The sequence below is a fragment of the Protopterus annectens genome, chromosome 3.part1 (genome assembly GCF_019279795.1).
Source record: "Protopterus annectens isolate FY-2018-M chromosome 3.part1, PAN1.0, whole genome shotgun sequence".
Lineage (NCBI taxonomy): Eukaryota > Metazoa > Chordata > Ceratodontiformes > Protopteridae > Protopterus > Protopterus annectens.
In genome coordinates, this window is record NC_056732.1 from 567,388,428 (window position 1) to 567,405,603 (window position 17,176).

Consider the following 17,176-nt stretch of genomic DNA (forward strand, 5'->3'; position numbering starts at 1 on the left):
CCATACAATCGACATGTGTGTGTGAGTGTGTGTCTGAGGGCCAAGAGTACTGTTATGGGCCAATGTGGATGTAATGTGTGCGGGTATGTGTTTGCACTAGGTGTCTGGCTTATGTGTGTGTGTCTGCATGCACACAGTTCCACCATGTGGCTGCCATATACGGGGATTTGTGGAACAGCTACAGACTGTACCTGGCAGGCTTTACAGATCACTGTCTCTGGCCATGGATATGGGACCTGTGCCTGGCAGGGGTGCTTACAGACAGTATCAGGTACTAATCCAGACTGGGTACTATCCTCAGAGGTTGACATATGTACACTGGATCCAGGTCCCTGCTGGGACTGGCCAGAGCCATGTGCACGTGTTCTTCTAGGATGGTCTATGGACAGCCCACCCCCAACATTGCTGGGGCTGGTATTGGCACTACGGGAGTGGCTATGACTTGATGGACGTCCATGGTGACTGCCAGCTGATGATGTTGCTGGCATACGTCCACATCGACGTCTCAACTGTCCCGCACTGTCCTGACACATGGACATGACATTGTGGAGGACATCTAATGTCTCACTCCAGCATCTATCAATGACCTCAGTGTAATTATGGATGGCACCTGCTAGGACACACTTACTGTCATTTAAAGAAGTGTTATGAGCCCTCTGTGCCCTTAGTCCCTGTCTGGTGTGCTGCTCTATACGTGCCTGTACCTCCATGACAGCCTGGAACATGCATGTGGTTGCAAGAGTTGTGGCACGTCTGCCAGAGGCATGATGACCAGCAGTGCTCTGACGACAACCCCTGTACATCTGCCTATGTGGTACCATTCCGGACATCTGGCTATGGCTGCTGTGTCCTGATGCATGTGGCATAGATACCACACTGTCCTGGCCATTGCCGACTGTACACTGTCCCTCTGCTAAGGGCATTGGTGATGATGGATGTACAGGCAGTATGACTGTGTGCATGGATGGGGTGGAGACTTGTGTACTGTCAATTGGTGGCCCAAAAACAGACCCTGACAAACATGCCTGTGCCTCAACTCACCTATCCTCATTATCACTTTTTGTGTCAGTGAAATCAGGTTCCGTGCTGCACTGAACCAGCCCAACCTCAGCACCTGTGAGAGTAAAACAGGAATCACACTTTAAGACCTGTACATGATGTCAGAACACATGAACACAAATACACTCCTCACTAAAGCAGACACACACACACACACACACACACACACACACACACACCACCAGCAATCTCAGAACTTACTCAATAGCAGTTGATAGTGGGGTACAGTATCACAAGCCAAACAGTCATATCACACATGTCAGCATGCAGGACATGTGTTGCTCAACAACATGCAGTGCGAGTGTAGGCAGTACTTGTTACTAACAGTATACATGGCTTTGATGCATGTGTTTTGTTGTTCAGTGATTGGCCTCCCCCTGGAACGCAATGTATACATGGACACAACATTGCTGTGCAAGTATTAAAAACTCTTTAATGTACTGTGCACCATCACTCACAGGTATACTTACCATGGCTGGATGTGTATCTGTGTGTCACACAGATATCCAATTCTGATTAGAGCCTCTGTGTCTTTAGCAAATAATTGTGGGCACAGTTTTAGCTCATGCATGATGTGTATACACACAAGATCAGTGGTGCTTGTATAACTGATGGAATACCATTGGTCCACATAGCCAATTTACAGTAGTTATGGTGAGTGTAGATCATATTGTGGACATGCCAGTGTCATCCATGACATGGCATGCTAAAACACAACTGCATATTTAAACATCACACATACCCAATGTGTGTCATATGACCTAGCCACTCAATAGCATTACAAGACATATATGTGTCAGTTGTGCAAATGGTTATTGGTATGCATATTGTTTATAGGTGCATATGTTTGCACACACACAACATTGAGGTGTACAGCAATGAAAGCTATGTGTAGTACTGTGGTTACAATAACTGGATGGGGTGTAGTACCACAAGACATCATCATGAAGCATCATGTGGTCACTCAAGGCTACAAATGTGTCCCAAACCAGCATCTATCATGCTGTACCTGAACTGCACTACCATGGCTACATTCACCATTTCACAGCCAGTTGTTACATGGGTTTGTAAGGAGACCAATAAGGAGCATTGCCTAACATGAATGTGTTGTGTGTTGCAGAGTGTTTCACTGCCCCATGATAGGCCTCTACCCCTCAGGTATATTATGTGTGCTGTGTGGATGACATTTGGGATACTGGAGTGTGACTTTACAGAGGGTTTGTGAATACTTCATGTGTAGCATGTTAACATGTTCTGTGCATGACATAGTTGTGTATGTTGTGTGCATGCATATCGACTCTGCTTATCCAATGGTCACTACAGTGTAGCCACATTTGTTCGAGATGGTCTGTGTATTGCATGTGTTTGAGGCAGCTAATCACATTACTGAGATGTGCGTAGTCTCACAGCAAACATGCACAGCATGCATTATGCGTAAGTGTGTTACATGTGTACATGGCCTACACCTTAACTATGACATGCACTTTTTATTTGCAATAATAAATGTAGAACATACTCACCAGCATGTGTCTGCTGCCTTGCTGTCACACCAGAGGGACCTACATGGATATGAGACAGTTTGTCAGTGCGACAACTGTGGCATTGCTACTGTGGGTTTGCAATCTTACAGTAGTACAACAGTTTACATTCACAGGCCTACAGATTATGTTCCAAATGATCGGTATTGCACAACAACAGGCTCCACATCTTCTAACTACACAGTACACATCTCACATATGCATGATCTACCAATAGAGGTAACAGTAGTCTACAGATATGCCATGTTACCTGCACGCTCCATGTGTTCTTGCTGGGTGGCTCCAACCTCCATCAAGGTAAATGTCTGCTGTTGTTGTTGTTGGGCAGGTGCCACCAGGCTCAGGAGCAGCTCCTCCACTCTGGTGAGGGGGGCATGGATGTTAAGCCCACCACCTGCTGCAAGCTGTTGTCTATGGACATCAGAAGCACGCTGCCGGACATGTCTAAGTAAATCACTGCAGTGATGGCGTACCTGCTCATATGTCCAGTTATGCATGCCTATGTCATTTACCCTCCGGACAACATCTTGTCACAGTGCAGTATGCTAAAGCTGGTCTTGGCTGGTTCTCGAGAATAGTAGGCTGTAGTGCTGAATCAGACAGCTGGTAATAACGTCATCCTCAGCACTACTGTAGCTAGGATTACGATGGTGGGCCATGATCCCTGGAAGACAAAGAAAAAATATGTCTGAGCAAGTCATATGGCACACTTAACATTATACAGTACAGATATCACTGAACTGCCATATATAGCAACCTATTAGCTGACTGAGATTAAACACTTTCAATACCACTTATCAGTGCTCACTCCATAACTGCTTGAAAGTGCCTGGCACGCTCTATATAATAAACCATGTTCTGCACAGTAACAAAATAATATCACCATATAAGACTATACAACAGTACATCGCACACTGTATGCGACACAATGCACCACCTAGCCACAGAAGGTACAGATCAAGCGAATGCATAAAGACATATGTCATCCATCACAATGTTTGTAAAGTCCAGCTACAGAATTACCATTATACCACACAACTTGTTGATGGCAAATCCGTGGCCAAACTATGTGTACAATTGTGAATATAGGTGGCATACTGCTGTAGTAAACTATAAATGTTGCTAGATATGCAGTTATATCTTGTAACACACATATGACAGAGGATATGTTACAGGCATACCCACATGCACATCAGACATAATTACAAGACACAAAGGTATTGCAACCCAGATAAGCTTTACGTGTGCACCATACAGTACTGTGTGTCAGTACTTACAAAACCTTAAGCCTGAGGAATGTAATCTGTGAGGACTACAGGGACCACACAAAACAGTGGTTCCAAGCAATGTGGACATACACCATACTTTGCTGTTTAGGCCTACAGCTTCAAGTAGTATTACAGTTCATACAGGATTTGGATTCAACATCAGTACCAATCAATAAGCATACATGTAGTGCTTTAGCCTCCAATGACACACCCCAGTTAACACCAAGAGACTATATCAGACTATGCCATAGTGCTTTATCTGCCTAGCAACAGCATACACAGCTTTTGCTGGGATCAAAGCAAGGACACATAATACCATGACAGAAACAGTTTCCCACTAAGCTATCCCACAAATACACATCTTTGACACATTCACCAACACATTGACCATCACATTCAGTCAACTTTACATAGAATCTATTGCAACAAGTAGATGTGGGTGTGTATGACTATATATGACTATTTCTCTCTCTCTCTCTCTCTCTATATATATATATATATATATATATATATATATATATACATACACATACATATACACATCCATTGGTGTACATATACATATACATATAGGCACATATTCAGTCCACCTTTCATGGTGGGAAGATCAATTATACAAATGATGTAAGGTATACAGTAATGTAATAATATCACACAGTTTTGTGAGAAATACATTGAAGGTGTTCTCAGCCCAGGTAGCTTTAGCAGGCCTCACTGGCTGCAGCATTGCAACGAGAACAAAACACACACAGTGTTTAACCACCACATGTTATATACCAGCACTGTATGCTGTCTTGCTTGTCACACACTAAAAACTACATACAAATATGCACATAACAACCTTCACCAACATATATATGTCCACCCTTCACAATTAATTGCAATATGTCCCTTGATCTATGCACATATACAGATGTTAATATATATGACACATATATATCTCTCCGTATGTGCGTGCCATACACACACAAGGTCCACACTGTTGTAAGTCCCTGGACCTCACAGCTGAACTGTTGGGCCTTGCTGCAACATGAACAGGTGTCACATGTGAACACACAGTAACATTAGAGGGGATATATATAGCTACAAATGTTAGATTAGCATACTAGCCTGGTACAGCAGTTGCCAATGCTAAGCTAAACTTTAATATGACTATCATGCATGTGTTACTCTGTCACAACCATGTTTATATAAATGTTTGCACTAATCCCCCAAACAGCCATTGTCCACACTACTGTACAGAACACAGATAACATGGATCAGATGTTTGACATTTATTGCTGAGCTACATATTTCACAGCTATGTCTCACTGCACACAGCTACACACTGAATTGTTCATGGCAGTAGTTAAGCAGGACATCTGTGCACAGATACGTACTGCTGCCACATATGAATGGTTCACATTATGTAGAGTACTCTTCAAAAACATCTACTACATGCCAATAAATACATATATGTTACGTACTTTTTTCTTTGTATGAGTTGGTATTATTTATTTTCCGTTTTCCTTTTGCTTTTCACTGTCTCTCTCTCTCTCTCTCTCTCTCTCTCTCTCTCTCTCTCTCTCTCAGTCTCTGCAATAGAGTGATTGAGTTTGTGGGCAGCAATTACAGCCTGCTTTTATAGGTATTTGCACATGTGCATGTGATGGCCTCTGCACCAATTGGTGGCCACCATTTGCTAATTGCATGCAGCCTGCTGTGTGGTTATTGCAGTAATCACTGTCATAGCAACCCAGTGCTATAAATTGCTAACTCAGGTAGGCATAGCCCTTTCAGCTTTCCAAAATGGGGATCATGCTTGTTTGCTGTGGACATTGTTGTTTAAGTCAGAAGGTTGGTATAGTTCTTATATCTGAAGCCAGGGGTGTAGCCAGTGATTTGAATGTTGTACTCATACCTGAATGTTGCTGCTTCCAGTACACACTTGTCAGTGTAGAATTGTACTCACCCCTCCAAATGCTAACACTAGATACATGGGAGTATGTACTTTATTTTCTAATTATACAATTAACTGCCATACAAAAGTAATTATTGAGATGTATTCTTTTGGCACATGAACTGTTTGTGAACTGCTATACTGTGAATATTAATTTACTCACTTCTGAACAGTTTGTGCTTTTTTAGTGTTGACATTAGCACAGGCTGCTCAAGAAAACTGGACAAATTTCAGTACTGAGTATGCCTACCTACATCCTTGGTAGACCCTGAACACACAGGTATATTGTACATTTGGATAGGGGTGCAGAAGTACAGAGAGCATTATGTATTACTGTGTGAATTTTATCTTGCTGGACTTAAAGGGTTGCTGTGTACCTGTTAGTTTATCAAGGCAAGTAGTCTGTCTGCGTAGCTCCCAACTGTGGACCTATCCAGATGGTAGCCAGAGGTTAGCCTGTTATTCTTTGTCTGTGCACCACACCAGTCTTTTCAGCACTGGAACAATGGCATTGTCACAGTTGGTTGCTACCAGTACATGGCTACATCCTTTGGTATTTCAGTGTTGTACTCGTACATAAGGGTATGCTTCTGGAACTCCTTCCAAAGCTATTTGTACAGCGTGTAACTGCAGAAAAGCTGATATGCCTGTGTGTTTCTGCCTCTGCCAGGCCTCTCAAACACTCAGGTACATATTTGAACAGAGTCAGGGAAAAGTAGCTAAAAGTGAGGTACACCTTTAAAATATTTGAGACATTAAGTTGAGACTTTGAGAGAACCAGAGCATATGGATTAATACACCGTTTCTGAAGTACAAGCAGTGTCTAACTCTTACTTATTGTCATTATTCATTAAGTGTAATTCCCCACCTTTCTGGCCAACGTCAGTACTTTTCAGAGGGATTCAGAGGGACACAGCTAAAATTTGTTTCAAAATCAGGGACATCTCTGAAAATTAGTCACAGTTAAGTATGGCCTCTGCCCTAATCAGATATGCCAGTGTTTGTCCTGCTATGATACTGTGTGGGGGTTGTAAAGTGCTGCTGCAACATTATTTCCTGCTAGAATGGCTGGTTCTTTTATCACAGTCATGTAAAACAATTCCACAACAACTGCTGGTAAAGATCCACAGAACAAGATTTGTGTTATGGCATTCCTATTTTTCCTTTACATTCACTCATTCTGATGCATGATATATTTATTTCAGCACCAACTTGTTGTATGTCTACTGTGGTTTAGTGGTACTTCATGCAGTCTAGTGTGTACAAGGTCTGAGGTTAGAGAATGACAGATGTGTTTTATTTTGCTGCTGAGCAGAACAAGGGCCCTGACATACAGAGTGACTAAGGCACTTTTAAGCAGTCGTAAGCAGGTTTGCATGGGTTTGCATGATGCTTAGCAATGCTTAGCTAAGTGCAAAGAAGTGCACACTCACGCAAACCCACTAACTACTGCTTAATAGTGCTTAATCCCGCTAACGCCCGTGCTCATTTCTTTGAAAGAAAAGAAAATGGGGAGATAGGAAAGTGGTGGAAAAGGGGCACAAAGAGGGAAAGACAGTAAGGAAAACAGCTCAGGATGTGCTGACCGGGTGTAGGGAAGGCCATAGCTGCTCATTTCTTTAACAGCAACAGCTGTGCATATGCAATAAATTTGGAGGGAAATATGAAACCTTCAACCCCTGTGAGAGGGGTGAGGACAACAAAGTATGTTGTACTGCCAATTAAATATCAGTTTATGTGTTCAGCAGGCATGTGTGCAAAATGGGCAGCTATGTATGGGGCGTAATTTGTTTTTTGGGAGCAGATTGCCCTTTTTTTTTTTTTTTAGGTGAGAGTGGAATGTCGGGTAGGGGAAGTAGGTATATTTGGGGAGGTAGGTTGGGGAGGTAAACAGACAAGACAAACAAGATGCATAAAGGGGTGGAATATGACACATGTGGTGGGTGAACACCATTGATGGGGAAGGATTTTTGGAAATCGCAAGCCCATGAGCCCACAGATGGCAACAGTGGAACTGAGATCCCCACCCATGGGCAGTCACCACTGCACCTTCACAGCCCAGAGGGTGGCTGTGCTGAGACTGCATAGGAGGGGCAGGTTCACCCGTGAGCTGCGCCACTCATGCCTCAAGCTGGCGTATGGGAGCTGCGACAGAATGCTCAATCTCCCTACGCACCACAGCCCATACCGTTCGGAGGGTGATAGGTGGTCCTCCTCCACCCACGCTTGCATGGGGAGATGAGCCCCATCCCCTGCAGCGCTTCCACCTGAAGGTGGCACAGGGCCAACAGAGGAGGAGGTCCCAGGCAGGGCACCGGACCTACTGGTGCCAGGTGCCATCGACAGCTGAGGTGGGACAGGTGAGTCCTCTGGGACCGGTCTTCCCATACGTTCTATGTTTAGGAGGATTTAATGAAAATATGGATTAGTAACAGTCAACAGCATTCCCAATTAGTTATAACAGCATGCAGAAGTATTCCCATTAACCCAACACACCAGAGTTCCAACAGTTGAACAGCAAGCATGGCACATGCATATATAGAACAACAGTGGACATTACAACAGCATGCAGGTTTAATTGATGGCAACAGGCCACCAATATTGTGGTATTTGAACAGGGCACATGCATTAAAATAAATGCAGATATTTATAAACCAATAGGACATATGTCCCAACAAATGTTTTGAGATTAGACATACCCATTGAGGTGTGGAATTGCATTTTTTATGCACATACAGTAGGGTGGAAAATTATAGCTTCATTAACAACTTATATATCCTTCTAGTTTACACTACATTCCTATTAACTGCAGGTATATGTCCCCTACATGTATTATTACACTATCCAATTGTCCCTAAATTGTGAAATGGGTTTTGCTAGATCTTTATATACATGGGCTGTATCTGACATACAAACTGTCCGGGATGCAGATGTTACTGCTACATATTTTGTGAGTTGCTCTGCTGAGATGGTACACTGACAGCTCTACTTTCCTATACTTATCTAGATATGTTTAGGTGAAATTATCAGTTATATGTTAACAGCTCCCTACATTTCTGCCAGCCCAATGACATTTCCGGGGAACACAATACCAAGCTACTCATGTGCCAGATTAACCTGTACATGCTGGGCATGAACCAACAGTTAAGAACTGTAAACATGCTTAAAAGCTACTGGCACTCCCTTCATCCACTTTATATGGGCCTACTCAACTGTGTGTTAACAGCGCTTAATACAACAGTACTATTTCTATAATGCAAGAGTACAACAACATATCAAAGAAAATGACACAGACACACTCCAGGAATTATACCTTTATTAAAGACTTAAAACACTTTTCTAGAGGCTCTCTCATTTATTTTATATAACAGTACATGCAGAATAATTATTAGAGAATTATTATACCTTTATTTATTGTGTTAAAACACTTTTTTCAGGCTCTCTCATTTATTTTATATAACAGTACAAGCAGAATAATTACTAACCTGCCTGGTGGCACAGCCTTAGCAGCCTATCTGCATAGGCTTGCTGATTCGTAGCACGGACACCTGCAGCTGTGAAGTAAATTAAGTGATATTGAGACATACCTATCCATAGTATACACTAGAAAAGCAATTACATACTTAATTCCATGGCTACTTACGCAGTACTGGGGCATTTTCCATCTCACGGGCCTCCTGGATCCACTGGTCCAGTTGATCCACCTTGCGTCTCTTCAAGTCTGTGTGGTGGTGTCTGACCTGCTCACCAGTCTGAGGGACACCTGTGGCACTGGTGAGTTCATGAGCTAGACAGTCCCAGGCTTCTGCTTTGTATTGGGTGCCCTGGTACTGGCCCTGCACAAGTCTATCCTCATGATTATGGACAAGGAGCCAAACCATTACTTTTGACTCCTCAATGCCCCAACGTTGCGGTCGAAAATGAGAGCCCTCTCCAGCACCGGCCATTGCTGCCTGCAGATGGGAGCTACAACCAGTTATGGCAAGTATTCCCGCCTATGGAGCTTAAATATGCATCATTTCCCACACTTATTTGTGATTGGTCAGTTTTGAAAAAACTCAGCTGAAGGTACACATTGCTTAGCAATGGGTAAACTTCCATTGATATGTATGTGTGTGTTGAAAGTGCATGCTTATGAAAAGCTGTCATGGCTTAGTGGTTCAGTACTGTGATTATGGTGCACAGTATCCCGGGTTCAAGGCCGGTCAATGCTTTTTATTTTACTACTGGCCAGACCAGCTAGGAGGTGTGGCTGTGTTTTAACAACTTTGCTCAACTTTGCCCGACGTTGCTCTACGTTGCTCTACAGTGCTCTACATTGCCCAATGTTGCCCAACATTGTGCTGGTTAGCATGGAGTGCAGCTACGCTTAAACATGTTCTGTTTGCGCTCATTTGCGCGATGCGCAGCTACATGCAAAGCCATTGCGCTAGTTAACGCAGTGCTCAGCTACGAGCAATTACATTTAAATATACTTAATACTGGTAAACTCTGCTTAGCAGTGCTTCACATTGCTTACGATATGTTACTTATGCATCCATCAGTATGCATAACCATTTCACCTTCTGAGATATATATATATATATATATATATATATATATATATATATATATATATATATAAAATGTGTTCACTACTACATGGGCCATTTCAATGCTTTTTACTAAAATTTAAATAATAAATGTCAGGAATTATTTTTATATACAGATTTCCAACAGAAAATAGAAAGGGGAGTGGTGGGACTCGAAACAGGAATGCCTCCTCTTGTGTGAAGGCTCTACCACAACACCATCGCTATTTTGCTTAATTTGCATATACGTTTCTTATTATCTTCTTCGATGTCTAAACTGCTAACTGTAGCTAAGCAATGGACAAACCCACGCAAATATGGGCAGCTATATTGGGAATAATAAAAAAATATATATAAAAGTTTTACATTTTATAATTGTACAGGGGTTTAGAATGTGGTTGAGTGTAGTGTTGGGTATGTACACATTTGAGCGGACCCACTCATGTAGGTTGACATTTCCCGATTGAGAGACTTGCAGGGGTGTGGATTTTTGGACTGCTCAGCAGTCTGACATGCCCCCTGCACTCGTGCATGCTCCATGTTAGCCTTAGAGTTGAGGCAGCGTGCCCTCATTAATATGCATGGTGCGCTGCCATCTTACTCTTAGACTGGCGTTTCCGTGTAAGACTAATCTAGTCCTACATGGAGGATTAGTGAATCCTGGGGAATGTCATCTTAGTGACATCACTTCCCATCCCATAGTCAGCTTAAAGGTTTTGTATAAGCTTGAAGATCATAACAGGCAACAGAAATGGTTTGGTAATCTATCGGCTGGTTTGAGAGTGGTTCTGAATAGATTAAGGAATGATGGCACCATCGTGATTAGACCTGCAGACAAAGGGGGCCCTGTAGTCATGATGGATAAGGTGAAGTATAACAACAGTATGATTTTGATGCTACAAGATACGAGGTTTTATTCTTTGATTGAGATTGGTGAGATCAATAAGAGAATTATGAGAATCTCAAATATGTTGGAAGATCTATATAAAAGTGGCATCATCACCTTAGACCTGTATCAGTTTTTCAAGGTAGAATATCTGTTACTACCTATAATACAGGGCTTACCCAAAATCCATAAAGATGCTAGAGATCCCCCTATGAGACCGATCGTGGCAGGCAGGGGTTGGGTGACAGAACCCCTGTCTATATATATAGAGCATTACCTTAGACCAGTAGTGGATAGTTATCCACACATTTTGAAAGATACCAAACACTTTCTAGTAATCTTATATGATAGAACAACCAGTATTAACAGTGAAGCATCTGTGAGATTAGTGGCATTGGATGTTCAGTCCTTGTTCACTATTATTCCTAATGAGGAAGGTGTTCATCGTATTCACAGATGTTTGATGAATAAGACTACTTATAGTAACAGTGAAGTTGATTTGATATGTGCTCTGTTAGAAGTTATTCTGGAAAACAATATTTTTTTGTTTGACAGGAATGCAAATATCCAAACAGATGGTGCAGTTATGGGCACATCATGTGCCAATAGCTATGCCAACCTTGTGATGGCAGTCTGGGAACATGAGAGGATATTTCCCCTGACTGACTTTAAACAGTATGTTATATTGTATGTCCATTTTGTGGATGATATTTTCCTCCTATGGACTGGTAGTGTTGTAGTTTTTTGAACAAATTAACTCTTTGACATCTTATTTGAAATTTACCATGGCGGAATCAGATTTACGGGTTTCATTCTTAGATGTATATGTTGAGAGATTAATGAATGGTACACTTAATACTGGTGTCTATAAAAAATCATGCTATAAGAATTCACTCTTACATAGACATAGCATGCATCCCAATTTTGTGTTTCGGAATGTGATTAGGGGGCAAGCTATGCATGCCTCAAGGTTAAATCCCACATATGAAGGTTTTCAGAATGAACTCCAGGCGTTGAAGGGAAGATTGTTGGACAGGTCATACAAACCTGAAGAGGTACAGGCAGGTGTTGATTATGTTAGCTCACTTAGAAATACTACTGCAGCACCATATTTTTCAAATGGGGAGGCAAATAGGATGAATTATGAACATGATGGTTCACATACCCCTGTAGCTAAGATCACAATCTGTTTTCCACAGGATGCACATAATGTCAGAGATATTTTCTCAAAAATTGGGGGTTATTGACTGTAGATCATGACCTGAAGAAGATAGTAGGTGATAGACCCAGATTCACCTTCAAGAATAGGATGAATCTGTACAGGTTATTATGCCATCTCAAAGCTTATAATAGCAATTCAGATGAGGTTTTATCATGGGGTACAACCTCATGTAATAAATTAATTTTTGTGTGTATGTGAACAGTGATATTTGTTTTCAACATCCAGTAACACAGAAATGCTTTCAGTTTAAAGTGAGAGTGGACTGTCAATCCGAGCACATAGTTTATTTAGCCAGGTGTTATGCTGGTAAAATGGACAGGCGGCTCAAGGATAGAATTAGGGGGCACGTATATAATATACATATTGGGACCACCATAAATGCCCTTTCGAAACATGTTTTAGAGACATCCACATCACATAGTTTTAGGTTTCAAGTCTTACAGATTAACACACCCAGTGTTAGAGGAGGGAATACCAAGAATTATACGGAAAGATGTGAGCTTGATTGGATCATTAAATTGAGAGCAGACCAGAAACCTGGTCTGAATGACAAGATCCCCATTAAGCCCTTGTTGAAGAATAGAAGATTAAAGGTTAAGACTTAATTTCCTTTGGTTCAGTATGTATTTATCAAGACTGTGTGTTTTTGCAATTGTATCATTTATTTTCATTTTATTTTTATTTTCATTATTATTATAATTTTTATTTTACATATTTATTAGTATTTGTTTTGAGTTTATATATATGCATTTATATGAATTTAATATATATTATATTATGTTGTTTACTTTTAAATTTGATTGTTTTTTAAGCTGACTATGGTATGGGAAGTGATGTCACTAAGATGACAACGTTTTACTGCCTATTTAGTTTGAATTTTTACACTGATGAGTTTGTGTTTGGCTTAAAAAAGCCCTTATGGGTGAAAGCGTTTGCCAGTTATTTCATTAAATCGATTTTCAGCAGTTTTCCGTTTCCATTTGTTCATCTTAATACAGTTACGTGTGGATTTTGAGTTCAGCTTTGCCTTGGTGTACAGCCTTGTTTTGTTCTTTTGCCTGTTATGTTTATTTGGACAATATTTATCAGGTTAGCACATAACACAAATTGAGTGATTCAGAACAAATAATGAGATGACCCCTAACTAGCAACATTGTCATACCCAAAGGGGGCAATCTACTTGATATAAGCATGTCAGGACCCTCAGATCCTCATTGCACTAATGAAGACAAAAACATGTTCCAATCCTGTGTATTACCGCAAAGAAGTACTGCTTATATAAAGTATATGGTACTTTTTACATCTTCTTCTTTGTACAAGGGTAGTTTTTTTTGTGTGTTAGTCACTGTATGACTTAACAGTGCTGTCTGTTTTCCTATGCATCTATATGTATTGGCCAAAGCTCTCAAAAGGGTACATTGTAAGTGTACTGGCATGCATGTTACAGTCATCATCATCATCATCATCAGCCTCCTTTTTCCCATTGTTTTCTACATGGGGTTGGGATATTTTGTTAACTGTTGCCAGCTCTTTCAATTCAGTGCCACATTCCTGCCTTCTTCAACACTCATGCCTGAGTGTCTCAGATCTTGTTTCACGTAATCCATCCATATCTTTGCTGGATGTCCTTGCTTCCTGTTACCTTCTTCCTGTCTGTCCAAAATCTTCCTCACCAGATTGTCTTCTGCTTTCAAGCATGTGTCCAAACTACCATAATCTGTTCTCTTGGATCTTTACATGAATTGGAGCTACTTTGTCTCCTGCTCTTATGTCCTTATTTCTTCATCTGTCCCACAGTGCGCATCCAACCACCCTTCTCAAGCACTTCATTTCCATCAGTTCTTGCTTCTTCAACTGTTCTGCCTTTACTGCCCAAGTTTCTGTACTATACAGTAGTACTGGTCACACAACTGTCTTGTACACCTTACTTTTCAGCTTCTTTGGCATTCTTCTGTTATAGACTACACCTGACACTCTATGCCAGTTGGCTACAGCCCCTCTGATTCTAGCTTTGACCTCTTCATTCAGCCTTCCCTTCTCGTCAACCACCCCTTCCACATACTTGAAGCTGTTTACCTGTTCCACTATCTTCCCTTCTATCTCTATTCTCAGCTTCGTCTAATTTCCCCAATTTGCTGTCATTACCACTGTCTTATCTATACTTAATTTCATCCCCTGTGCCTTCAGTTTTGCATTCCATTCTCCTATTCTTTCCTGAAGTTCTTGCTCAGAGTCTGCCTGTAATGCCACATTGTCTGCATACAGCAACTTTGTTGATCTGTCCCCTCTGACCTGTTTGCTAATGTTATCCATCACCAGTATGAACAGCAGTGGGCTCATAGCTGAACCCTGGTGTACACCCATTCCCACTGGGAACCTCTCTGTGAGGCTGAACACTGTTTATACTTGAGTCATTAGGTCCTTGTACATAGTCTGCACTAATTCTACTAATATTTCTGGGACTTTAAACCACCACAGTACTGCCAAGATCAGCTTTCTTGGGACCTTGTCATATGATTTCTCCAAGTTTAGGAGAATTGGAGGAGTTGCACTCTCTCTTCATTTCTAGCTTCTTCTCAAGTATCTGTCTCACTGCAAACATCAGGACAATTGTGCTGCTTCCTGATCTGAATCTGAACTGCTCACCTCCCATCTTACATTCTACTACTCTGCATATCCATTTATCAATCACCCTCTCCAGAACATTCATGCAATGTGATAGGAGTCTGATGCCTCTGTACTGCCCATAGTTGTGGATGTCCCATTTGTTCTTGTACACTGGCATGAGTATGCTTATTCTCCAGTCATCTGGGATATGCCTTTCTCACCACATTGCTATGAGTACCCTCAGGAGCCATTTCACCCCATCTCACCCAGCATCTTTATCATATCAGCTGTGACCTCATCTGAGCCTGCTGCTTTCCCTGACTTCATTTTCCTTAGTGCTGTTCTTGCTTCTTCTAGGATGGGCTCTTCTTCTTCTCTCATCGTATGTTGTTTCTGGGGCAGTACAGCTTCTGTGGGGTTTTCTTCATTCAGAAGCTGCTGGAAGTATTACTTCCATTTGCCTTTGATGTGCTGTGGACTGCTGAGCAGGTTGTTGGTGGCATCCCTTATGAAGAGTGTCTGACTATCTTCTTTATCTTTCTTTCTTTGCCTTGAAACCTGATATAGTTTTGTTGTGCCCTTTACTGAGTCACTTTCCAGAAGTTGGTACAGTGCCTCTGATGCCTTATTCTTTGCTATTGCAACTTTTTTCTTAGCTTCTTTGTTAGCCAAACAGTGGTCCTTCCTAGCCTGGTCAGTCTTTTATTTCTCCCACTCCTTCTTTCTTTTGATGACTTCCTGGACTTCTGCATTCCACCACCAGCTTTCCTTATGTACCTTATTTCCATACCTGGCTCAGCCACATATCTGTTCTGTAGTCCTAGCAAATACTATTGTTAGGTTCTGCCATTCTTGTTCAGCTCCACCTATTTCCACCTCTTCTTGGGGTGCTAGAGCCCTGAGTAATTCCTTGAACTATTGTACTTTCTCTCCAGTCAACTTCCAGGTCTTCAGCCTGGTCCTTGTTGACCTTAGAGCCTTCTCTGACCACTGCTTCCAGCTGATTGTGGTAACTAGTGGTTTATGCTGTGGGCTGACTGTTTCACTGGAAATGACTTTGCAATCATGGATTCTACCCCAGTACCTTTTCCTTACTAGGAGGAAGTCTACCTGAGTTGCATGTTGGCTACTCCTGTATGTGATCTTGTGACACTCTCTCTTTCTGAACTATGTGCTGGTTACTATCAAGCCATTTGCCAGACAGAGGTCTAGAATAGCTTCTGCTTCTTTATTCATGTTGCCCCACCCATGTGGACCCAGGTAGTCCTCATATCCTGTTCTGTCTGTCCTGATATGTGCATTCAAGTCACCCATTATCAAAACCAATTCATGTTGTCTTGCTTTATCTAGTAGGTCCTGCAACTGCTGTCTGAATGCACTCTTTTCCTCACTGTCACAACCCTGCTGTGGGGCATAGGCTGAGATTATAAATACTGCCTTATCATTACACTGGAGTCTGACTGCCATGAGTCTGTCATTAAGTTTGATGATATCCCTCACTGCCTTCTGAAACCTCTCTCTCACCACAATTCCTGCACCATTTCTAACCTGTCCCCCTCCTGAGTAGTAGAGTTTGGATACCAAGCCAAGTGACTTTGCTGCACTGCCCTTCCATCTCATCTCTTGGATACATAGGATGTCCAGTCTTCTCCGTATCATCATGTCATCCACTTTCAAGCTGCATCTTGTCAGTGAACCTGCATTAAGTGTAGCAATTCTCAGTTCATGTTTGGCTGGTTGGTTGGTTTTACATCCAGTGTTCACTCAACAGAGCTATCCCAGGTAACCCAGACTGGGCAACTAGACACCAGCCGGCCAGTAGCATATTGACCCAGGGCTGCTGGGCTTTTATGGCAGGTGCACACTGGCCAATAGGGGCACCTATACCCTTCCCACCGTTAGCAGGGGTCCCTGTTACAGTAGCTTGTAGAAATGTAAGTGTACCATACACCAAAATTGTGTACCTTAAACTTATGTGATTACATGTGATTGTTAAGCTGTATGCTTGTTAACTTGCAGTCATGTTCTGGATTTTTTTTTCTTATGGGGGGGTGGAGTTGTACTTAGGACACAATCATACCTGACT